We start from the raw sequence: 11,848 nt of genomic DNA, 5'->3' as shown, positions 1-11,848 counted from the left end.
TATATATATATAAATAATCTCCAATCAGTCCCTCATTGAACAAAACATCTTGTGACCCTTAGAGAGGGTCTGACATACTTGGTTTGTGACCTACTCCAAAATTAATGTAGCTAAAGATGGAAATCAAGTGTAGTGGCAACATCTTATGTCCACATTTAAATGTGATTTTTTATTTTTAAACAACCACCCGACAACACACAATGTGATGTCACAAGTGTAAGCATGTAAATTTAATCAAGTTGTTCATAAAGAGGCCAGCAACACTTGTATTTAGATCCCAAGGAACATAAATAAATCAATTATCTATGTATTTTGAATTAGTCATGATAGCACACCCATTGTCCCATTCACTGACTGAGTACTGGTGGTACTTTTGGACAGGCAGCAATTTTGATCACAGTCTATACACATCTTCTGTTATTTTTTCAGTGTTTTCTGTGCAACTCTATGTGGAGCCTGCCATTTTTTCACAGCGGTCTATTATTGTGGTATAACCTATTTTGGAAAATAAAACCCCTCTAAATGACAACAAAATAAAAACAAAACAAACTACAAAAGACTAAATTTGTATGCGTTGTAATTTGCTTCAGATAAAAGCGTTTGCGAAATGCATAAAATGTAAAAGTAACAAGTCTCCTGATTGTGTCATTAAACCTCAGCTCTCACAGTGAACAGCAGGCAAGCAGTGATAAGCATCATGAACCCTGCAGTGACATCACTTTCAGTGTTTATGGAGTGACGCTAAACAGTATCAGGCACACACTGTATTAAACCAGTGACATTACTTCCAACCGCCATCCATTTAGATGCAACAGGGCTGCTTGTCTGAGATCACAGTGTTGTAGATCATTCTGATGACCCAGACAGTGAACGTGTGAGATGCAATCTCTGGCTGGGATGCTTGAAGATAAAAAGGCCTTGAATATGCCCAATTGAGAGGTTTATGTAATCCTTCTGAAACAAGGCAGACAGGTACACATCCCTCATTAGAATGCTAAAGTAATCCAGAAGTGTTTTACATGAACACTGTGTGTCAGCCTGTAGGAGGAGGACGCGGAGATGAAGATGGAATTTAAAAGAAGACAGGGTGAACATTTTCTCACACACACACACACACACACACACACACACACACACACACACAGGTTTGTTTTTTGTGAATTGTGGGGACATTCCATAGGCGTAATGGTTTTTATACTGTACAAACTGCATGTACTATTGCCCTACAGCAACCCTACACCTAACCCTACCCCTTACAGGAAACTTTGTGCATTTTTACTTTCTAAAAAAAACTCACTCTGTATGATTTATAAGTGTTTTGAAAAATGGGGACATGGGGTAGTGTCCTCATAAGTCACCTTCTCCTTGTAATACCTATGTCATGGTCGCCAAGCAAGACATGTTCCTGGATCAATATCTTTTGTTGATCCTGGATCAACATTACTGTCCAAAGGTTGTGGTGATATCTGCACCTCTTTGCACCTGCTCACCTTTGTTAGGGGTATCAATCAAAAAGCCTGTGCCATAACATCTGCAGATACAGTTGACTGCATGCTCCTTAGAAATATCAACACATGCACATAACCACACACAGAACAAAGTATTTCTCTTTTTCTCTCTCATTCAAACATACGCACATACAATAGGGCAGGGATCCTCAAATCTGGCCCACGAGATCCACTTTCCTGCAGAGTTTAGCTCTAACCCTAATCAAACACACCTGAGCATGCTAATCAATGTCTTCAGGATCATTAGAAAAATCACAGGTAGCTGAGTTTGATCAGGGTTGGAGCTAAACTCTGCAGCGCATTGGACCTCCAGGGCAAGATTTGAGGGACCCTGCAATAGGGGATGTTTTCCTGAAACATTTCCAAGGACTGACATGCCAGGAACAAGTCGCCAAAAAAAGGGGACTGTCCCTGGCTGGAGCAGTCCTTGGAAATGTCTCAGTTTTTACAATGCATTTAAAATAGCACACATAGTGATATAATAGGTAATTACACATACTTGTGTACACATTGTATGTACATACACATCTATCTATCTATCTGTGTGTAATTTCTTATTGTTATTGAAAAACAATACAGTCATTGAACAGAAGATAATTTAAGAAGTATGTATATTATACTGAATATTATATGCAGTAGCTCACCACAACACTACATTTACCATATTCAAGTGCAATTATGCCCATTTGTTAAATAATTATGAGGATTTCAACGATAGACTGATTGCACAACTAGAAATGAGCCTCTTTCAGTTCAGAAATCTACAAAAACACTCCCACTAGCCATCTACGCAGCATCTGTATTAGCATTCAAACGGTTTCCTATTCAGAATAATGTCTGCAGCCCGTAGAGGTCTCTGAGTCAGAAGTGGCCATACATCTCAATATCAGATCAAGTTGTGATTTATGATTACAGGAGGTTATACAGTGCTCTGCATGCATAAATTCATATCCAGCACAAAAAGCCTGGTAATAAATAATCTTTCAACTCATTGGAAAAGGGATAAATAATGCTACCATACAGGCAAATGTGTGCTGTTTCTGCACAGACCCTTGACTGTTTATATATTTGTTTTTTCATGAGATGCGAAAGTTGAATTTAACCCTAAAACTAAACCTAACCCCTAACCTGTTTCAAAACAGTCATCATTTCCTTGTCAGTCAGCATGTCCTTGTATTGGTGCTAGCAGCACATAAATTGCACTCTTCTCTTTTAGGATATTTTGGTGTCAACTCGTGTTTGTATGCTTGTATACCTTTTTTGTCATTTGACATTTATCTTTCATTTACTGCTGTGAAGAGGCACCTCACACAGCTGTGCACGGCTGTTTGAAAAAGGTCATCTGTCAAACTGAACTCCTGTCCTTGGAGTTATCTTGAACAAGACAACAGTCTTCGCACAAACTTCACGAAACAAATACATGCATTATTTATAAGCCTGTTTATCCAGGACTTTGTTGAATATGCTTTTTTTATACTCCTGATGTGGATTATAGAACAACCAATTATTATGGATTACTCTATGTATGCATATTATAGCATAATATTTATTATTACCCAGACTTTCATATTGAACTCCATTTACAGTTTTTCTCAGTCGCTTTGGAGCATTTCTCAAATCATCCTTAATATTTGCAAAAAAGTATGTGCATTTCTCAAAACAATTCGTACAAACAGCACCACACAATGGATTACCTGCAACCTGTAACTTGTTCAAAATCTTTATTTCATCTCTTAAAAGTAAGTATTTATGTTAATGAACATATCAGTGCCATCAGAATGAAAAGTACTTGTGCCATTGTTCACAAACAAGATAGTCAAAATGCTTAGTTATGTTGTCAATATAACAGTGCACTTTGTTAGTATTACCTAAAGTAAACTACGCCAACATTTTGGATGACAGTTACTGTATTGAAAAGTATGCCATATGCTGATGCTTATGCATGCCATATATCCATTTCAAAAGTACAAATTTACACATTACTGTATGTGGGATATTGATTGAAAGAGACTGTATAGAATTCCCAGTTACACTTTTACTAGTATATGCTAAAGTATATACATATACATTAACACATTTAAACATCCATAGAAACCATAAAATGCTCTAGCGCTGGTACACAAAATATGAGCACTGTTAGAACACCATTTGTACAATCAAATTAGTGGAGCATAACTAATTGTTGTATAAAGATTAAATAAACACATGTATCACGATTATTAGACTTGCAATATCAAAGAGTATTTACTGTGCTGAAAGTCACGTTCATTAATCCTTCATGCTATTTAAACAATAACATGGACAGTCATGCTGACTATTATCGTTTATATTACACGATCAATATAACATCTCAAGCGATGCATCAGTGGGAATGCACAACTGATCCCAAACCCCATTCCAACATACCTTAAGAGCGATTTTAGTGATGCATTATATATAAACTGATACATAAACCTACAAATCCCAAGATTAAGGTTCAAAATGTATAATTTCAATGAGAGTGAGCAATGATTCTTTCTTAAAATGGATTGAATTTTGTAGCACTGACTGCGTCCTAGTCTTTCCTATCCAATTAATCCCAGACCGCACAGAGTAAGAGAGGTGATCTGGGTTACATATTGGATCAGTTTTGGCCATCCCCCTGTTGTCTCTGTGGTTCTAGCCATCATAAAATGACAAGAGATTCACCAGCTACTGTTCCTGCAGAAACAAGAGCACCACCTGCCACATCAAACTCTTCTCACAGCCAGAAAGAAACAGCAGCAGCTAGTCTTTTTCATTCATAAACCATTTCAAAGTTGCCAGCTGGTCTCTTTTCAGTCTAGACTGGCTTTCAAAATTAGCAACAACAGGAGCAACAGCACACTCAGCCTGCACACTGTTTCCATCAGTGAATCTGGCCACTTTTTCATCATTGCTAGATTGAGAGTTGTCTTGTAGTGAAAGAACAGACTGGAAATTGCAGCTCTATTAGTCTTATTTACGATATGTAGCCTAGATTAAACAAGCTATTAGCTTATCAAACAAGCGTATCAGAGTTTCCTAACCCGTTATCTTCAATTTCACTCTCATTTTCTATATCTCTCAGCTCATCGTGATCAACTGAGACTGTTGGCATTACCACAGAAAATTACACACTGACTGATGACAACACAACAATGGAGTAAAGTCACATCCAGAGACGTTCAGCGTGGCCTATTCAATCAACCATGTTAGCATTAATTAACAATGCATTCGTTTAATGAAGCAAATTTGGTGCAAGGCCTCTGCGTACACTTTTCAAATGAACTGTAAGAGTTTCGTTGCCACACACTAGCACACTGGCAGGGTCCAAAATAACACTCGCCAAGCGTCAAATGGGTGCAAGAATTGGTTTGACAAGTAAATTCAATTACTTGCCATTGACTGGTAGCTTATAAGGAACTAGGAAATTTAGTTTGATTTAAAGAGAAGGTTCAGCTAAAATGATCATTCTGTCATCATACTCACCCTCATGGTGTTTCAAATTCATAAGACTTCTTACAAAAACACAAATGGCTCATTCTTTTCCAGGCAATTACAACGAATGGGGACTGACACTTTCAAACTTCAAAAAGGACCCAAAAGTACCATAAAAGTGTCATAGTTCATATGAATATGACTGAAGTAGGTTTTCACTGAAAATGCTGACATCCGCGCTTGCTCTTCATGGAGTGTTGATGAGAAAACTACTGATATCCAATTTAGGAAAGACTCATTCTTTTGAATCTTCTCAATGAATTGTCTGGTTCAGTTCACAAAAACAGTTAGAATTCAACTTACTGATCTGCAATGATAGTTCACAGCAAACTATGCCTTTAGCTATTGTTGTCAAATGCTCAGCAGTTGACAAAATAGAAGAAAAAAAATGGTTTGTTTTGTTGTTAAACATTTGTTAAGAAAATGCTTATGATGCTTAAACACTCTTTATGGATTTACATAGCAGATGTGTAGGCATGCAAATTCTGAACATCTCAGTCATGAACAACTCAGTTTGAGTAAATGATTCAGTGACTCTATCATAGCACACAATAACACCTGTAACCCATTATAATGGCAAAAACAATAATAGTAATAATACATAATATCCTTGCCATTGACAATTGCAGCATAATATTTTGAAGATTTCAAAGTTCAGTTTTCATTTTAGATAACATTTTAGTAATTTTGTTTTGTGAATATGTCCTTTTTAATGATTATTATTATTTTAATATTTTAATTTAGCTTTATTTTTATTCCAGTTTTAGTTTAGGTAATTTTAGTACTTCAGCTTCAACTTCAACTTCAACTTCATTTTCAACTTCAAGTCTGCTTCAACTTGATTTATTTAGTTGCCAATGCAACAATTCTGATTTTTTCATTTAATATTTACATCATGATTTCAGCTTTATTTCAATTTATTTATTTCAACTTTGAAAATAATTCTAGTTTTAGATTTTAATTAATAACAATGAGCAGTTGTGGCAAAAAGTTTGGACCCTTTACACCGGTATTTGCAAAATAACAGTTATTACTGCAATATAATAGCCTGATGAATACCTGGACATATGGACTACTTTGCATACGAATACATATTTAGACAAACTGATATTATTAGCAACTATACCCTTTATGAACAATCGGTTCTTTGCCCTTAATTATTTTTGAGGTTGCGTATCTCTGTGGCAGCTCTCTTGATTTAATAAGTGCTCTATAAAACACAAGAGGAGAGGCTTTATAAGCCTCTTCATGAAATATCGAGAGGTGAAGTATGATAATATGCCCATCTGTAATGGATGTGAGGGCTGATGTGATGATTCAGGGGTAAATCAATCCTCATCAGTGGGCAGCGTGGAGCTTCCTCGTAGCATCAGCGCTAGCTTATTAGTGCCTGACAAAAGAAAATGAATATGAATGCTGTTAGCGGTAGCGCTTCACCTTGCTTTGTGCTCACATATACCACCAGTACTGACCTTCAGTGTCAGCTCAATACACATAAAGAAAAGGAAGGATGGGAAAAAAACTGAGGAGGAAAATAGTCAAGGTCAATTCTATGCAAGTGACAAGATATTAACTAGCCTAACATTGTCAGATCATCACTAAGATGAACAATATTCACTAAGATGAGTTATTTCTGTATTTTAGGCATTTTGATCGAAGATTTCAAACCAGTGTTTTTAACTAAAACAAAGTAGAACTTTAAAAAAATTATTTTCGGTATTTGAAATACATTTGAAATAAAATAAAAATAAATATTAGATAAAACATTTTAAAAACTAAAAGTACTACAACCGAAATAAAAAAATAATTTAATTAAAAGAATTAAAGCTAAGAAATAAAGCTCATAGAAATATATAATATATAATATTAATAAAATAATATATATATATATATATATATATATATAATATTATATAATTATATAATAAACTTAAAATGAAAACTGAAAATATAAACATACAAACTGTTTCAGAATATTAATAAATAGTAAATACTACTAAAATAACAATGATTAAAGCAAACTTCTTTTTTCCTTTGGAAAAACTTTTTGCGAGGAACACACTAAAGGGTTAGTTCACCAAGAAATGTTGTTCCAAAGCTGTATGTCTATTTTCTGTGAAACCAAAAAAGAAGATATTTGTAGAATAGTCTGGACCTTACTGACTTTTACTGCTTGGACAAAGCAGTTAAAACATTCTTCAAAATACCTTCTTTTCCACAGAAGAAAGAAAGTTATGCAGTTGTGGAACAAAATGTGTTAATGATGACATCATTTTTTTAAAAATTATTCTTATTTTCTTATTTCAAATTTTTTGGCTGAAATGCACCTTTAAGATGGGGAGATATCATTCCAGTGCAGTCTTGGCCCCATTTCTGTCACAAAGAAAAAAAAATCTAAATGTGCTTGCTTGCTATCATCTAGATCAGTGGTTCCCAACCCTGGTCCTGGAGGCACCCCAACACTGCACATTTTGCATGTCTCCTTTCTCTGACACACCAATTTCAGGTCTTGGAGTCTCTACTAATGAGCTGATGACCTGAATCAGGTGTGTTTGAATAAGGAGACATGCAAAACGTGCAGTGTTGGGGTGCCTCCAGGACCAGGGTTGGGAACCACTGATCTAGATGATGTTGAATCTTAAAAGTATATTTTTAAATAACTGTCATAAAAGGGATAGTTCACCCAAAAATTTACATTTTGTCATCATTTACTCACCCTCAAGTTGTTTCTAACAAAAGAAGATATTTTGAAGAATGTTGTTAACCAAACAGTTGGTGGTAGCCATTGACTTCCATAACAGGAAGACAAATACTATGGAAGATTAATAATGGATTTCATATAATTGTGATTAACCACTTGGAAGCATTATCAAAGCAAAACTTATGACCTTAATAGGAAATAATGTAATTTTAATTAAAATGGCAAGAAAAAAATGTTAAATAAAATAATAATAAAAAAAACATAAAATGGGTTATTTCAATAATATTTTAAGTATCTGTGATATATTGTATTGTATTATATTATATTACATTATTATATGATTATATCAATCATATTAAAAAACAACAAAAAAGAAAGAAAAGAAAGGGGAAAAACAGAAAATAACACGCACCTCAGCTCTAAACATGAATCAAAAGAGAAATATTCCGATTTTATCGCACTTCTCTCTACCTATCCTATCGTCCTTCAAGGAAACTGACTAAAGTTAAAAAAGTATGACTGCAGATTTGCTAAATAAAGCAGCCATTTTTGGATTCAGGTCATGAGTCATACAGCATAAATCAAAGAGCTCAGCGCAGATAGAGTTTAAACTCACGAGTTAATTACGGCACTCAGAGCTGGTGTGTATGTGGACTCTGGGCAAAGCATGTGGCCTGAATGGTGTCTGGTGAGGTAATTACCAATGTGCTTTTAATGAAGTCTCATGGGAATCACCAAACAGCACCTCTGTAAGTGCAGATAATCAGCTTTTAGAGTCGACTGCACACTTCCCACTCCACCATATAGGGCAGGAGCCAATGCAGGTGTGCTTATGACATTGAACGCTTCCGTGATCCAGGCAGGTAAAGGCAGAAGATTATCTCTTGGAGAAACATATGTACTGTCCAATAGACTGGAAGTCAACTTGAGATTGAGCTAAACACACAACAGCAGCTTTATCACAACAATAGTAATGCACAACACAACAAAGCTAATTTATTTAGCTTGATGTTGTCTACTGCCTTTAAAAAGTCTCTCCATTCCATTTAATCTGCTGTTTTTCTATTTGATTGTAATGACTGTGAATTTGAACTTTAAAAATGAGAATAATGTCACTGAATGGCAAATTTATTTCAGTACACTGAAACCATGTGGTGCAGTGACCTCTGTAAAGAAACAAAGTAGTTTAGGACTGCTAATTGTTTTTGGCCCTTTGGCTATGAATCACCTGCATTACAAATTTATGACTAATCAGACCACAATGGATCTGTGTCCGGATCTATATATTTTTTCAAAAATGTATAAAAATAGACCTTGAATACACCTCATCTACGATGAACATGTATTTAATTTCTGAATTAAAATCTTGAGGGGTATAAAGTCAAAATTCCTAAAAAAAAGTGTCCACCAAACTGGAGTCATGTGGTCTGACCATGAAAAACTAAACTAAACAAAACAAAACATAAAAGCAATCTAAACCACCATGACTGTGTGTCAAGGACAATAGGTCTCTTAAAATCAGATAAATTGACCTTTTTATTACAAAGCAAGGTTAAGTTAGGTGGTAAACTGTCCTGTGGTGTGACTCCTCAAAAAGATATTTATAAATGAATAATTCATGATAGTTGTGGAAATATGTTTTTACATTGAAAAATATATTTAAAACCTCTGAAAATAATCATTAAAATGTACATATTCACATGCAATGAAAATGTTATCACTTTTACCAGTAACTATCAAAAATTACTGTAAGTAAACCAGATACATCTGCTTACCGCTCATATACACTGCATAAAGTGGTAACATGCAATTTTTACTTTGCATCAATATTTCCACCCGGTTTAACCCAAATAAAGTTGTTTTGGTGGTATTTATTAATGTAAATTAATGGATTCTGCGATATCAAATAATTAAATACATTTTGACTTCAATAATACCAGTTAATGTAGCTGTTACTGTTTAGTGTATATTAACTGAAAGATTGAGTCATTTCATTAATTCAGTTAGGTTAATATTGCAACCACTAGTCCCTGCTGGTGTCACACTGAAGTTACATTGACAGTTGACAAGCCTAAAAAGTTTTTTGTTCCCACACTTCAAACATGGTTTGATGTCAAATCATGTTTGTGCAGCAGGCTTTCTAACTGGCATCTAACTGGTTCTACCTTTGAGGAATACAGAGATGCAAAACGCACAATATTGTTTCAGTGGAGTTCTGAAATTTTCTGAAGATGAAAAGAAAAGATGTTCCAGTTGGCTTGATGATAAAAGACATTTCTTCAACAATACCATACGTAATCGCTCAGCTTTTTGCTTGAGTTTGAAATTGATAGAGGGAGGAACATTTTATTCATGCCCACAGGTAGAATAATACAATCTTTTAGTTCTTTGATGGGAATACCTTGACTAATGCCTAAATAGTGTTTTCTGTTGAAAAAGTATTTATGTAACAGCATTAAAATGACAGAATTCTCTGTTTTTGCTGAACACCAAACTCTCTTATCTTGCTGCAAATGATAATGGAATAATATTTGCTATTTAACCTCTGATATTCCTCCAAAAAAGAACCCAGTTCTATCTGCATAATATGATACACAAATAACAAATGTCACGTACTCTGGCTCTGCAGTGGATCTGGAAGAATTGGCAACATTTTTCCATGTTGATAAACCAAAGCAGAACCAATCTAATGATCTAAATACAGACAAGGCGGGAAAGCAGCAGCAACTCAGGCGGCTAGTCTTCACCCAGGGCTTCCCATCCATGAGTTTTGAATGAAGGCAATAATTACATTTAAATGTTCTATTTTGAATTGATAATAGCAAGAAATAATAAGCAATTTAAAATGATTTATAATATTACAGCTTATAATAAGAGGCTCTCCATTTTTTCCCCGTTCATCAAAGCAAATACCTGTTCAGTTTGAATATTTATGTCATTTTTCCCCCCATTACAAATTATAAGATCAGCACAAAAATGATACAAATTCCATTTTCTGGGCTTCAGAGGCAGGAAAATGAGACTGCGCATTTGCGCAAGAATTTACATATTTAATTTATTGAGCTAGAAGTGCAGTTGAATATTCATTTTGCATCAGTGTCATAAAACATTTTCTTTACTTTATTGTATTTCAGCAAACATAAAACAAAAGCACACACATCACTGGTAGATTGCTCAAAGTTGGAGCTCAGACAAAAATAATTTAAAGCAGAAAAAAGTGATAAAGTCATCACACCATGGGTCCAAATATATAGAAATTTAATGACAGACTCTCACAATAGTGACGCTTCAAGAACACAGGTCTGATGAAGAGATTGTGTGCTTGAAACTTTACCTTTTTGAGAGTCTGTCAATAAATGTATACATTTTTGGAGCCATGGTGTGCCGACTTTATCACTTTTTTCTTATTTATATTTTTAAAAATGTTTTGAATTCCAGATTTTCAATGTGGTCTCAGACTGTTGGACACCATGAATAAACACATCTGTTTTAAATCTGCTATGATACATGTTTGAGACACTCAGGAAGGACAAATAAAGACTTCTATTTGCCATTCTATTTCAACAGACAACACAGAGTCCAATTATAAATTATGCAAGTTGTATACACAGCAAAAGAATATTCACTGTGCTTTCAGTGTCCTTTAAGTCCTTTTATTGAGTCTGGGTGAATAGTCTATAAGGTGACAGTCCCACTGGGAGCTCTATGTACTGGTCATCTTCATAGATACTGTATATAAAGACACACATTCACAAACACATCTCCTTATTTTTCTGTCAGCCAAGGTCTCCCTGAATACATCTAAAACCCCTGAGGGCAACTAAAGAACAGGCCTCATGAAAAGTTTGTAACTTGGCTGGCTTTTCCGAGGCAGTTTTGAAATCAATACTGTACCTGAGGCTATGATTATAGTACCTGCCCGGGTCAACCCAGCCTACCATGGCAATGCCAGCTCTCACTTAACATCTGACACAGTCAGCACTCCATCTCACTATGTCTGAGCTGGACATGAATCCTTTTACAGCCAATTTCTCAACATTACAAAAGGCCTGGGGAACAAAGACAAGTAATGACACTATATAATGCACAATTCACCAGTTCTGTTTGTACTGCTGTAGATAAATGCTTTTTAAAGAAATAT

This window comes from Sinocyclocheilus grahami, unplaced genomic scaffold, assembly GCF_001515645.1.
Source record: "Sinocyclocheilus grahami isolate Dianchi unplaced genomic scaffold, SAMN03320097.WGS_v1.1 scaffold191.1, whole genome shotgun sequence".
Classification (NCBI taxonomy): domain Eukaryota; kingdom Metazoa; phylum Chordata; class Actinopteri; order Cypriniformes; family Cyprinidae; genus Sinocyclocheilus; species Sinocyclocheilus grahami.
This window is presented reverse-complemented; position numbering follows the sequence as displayed.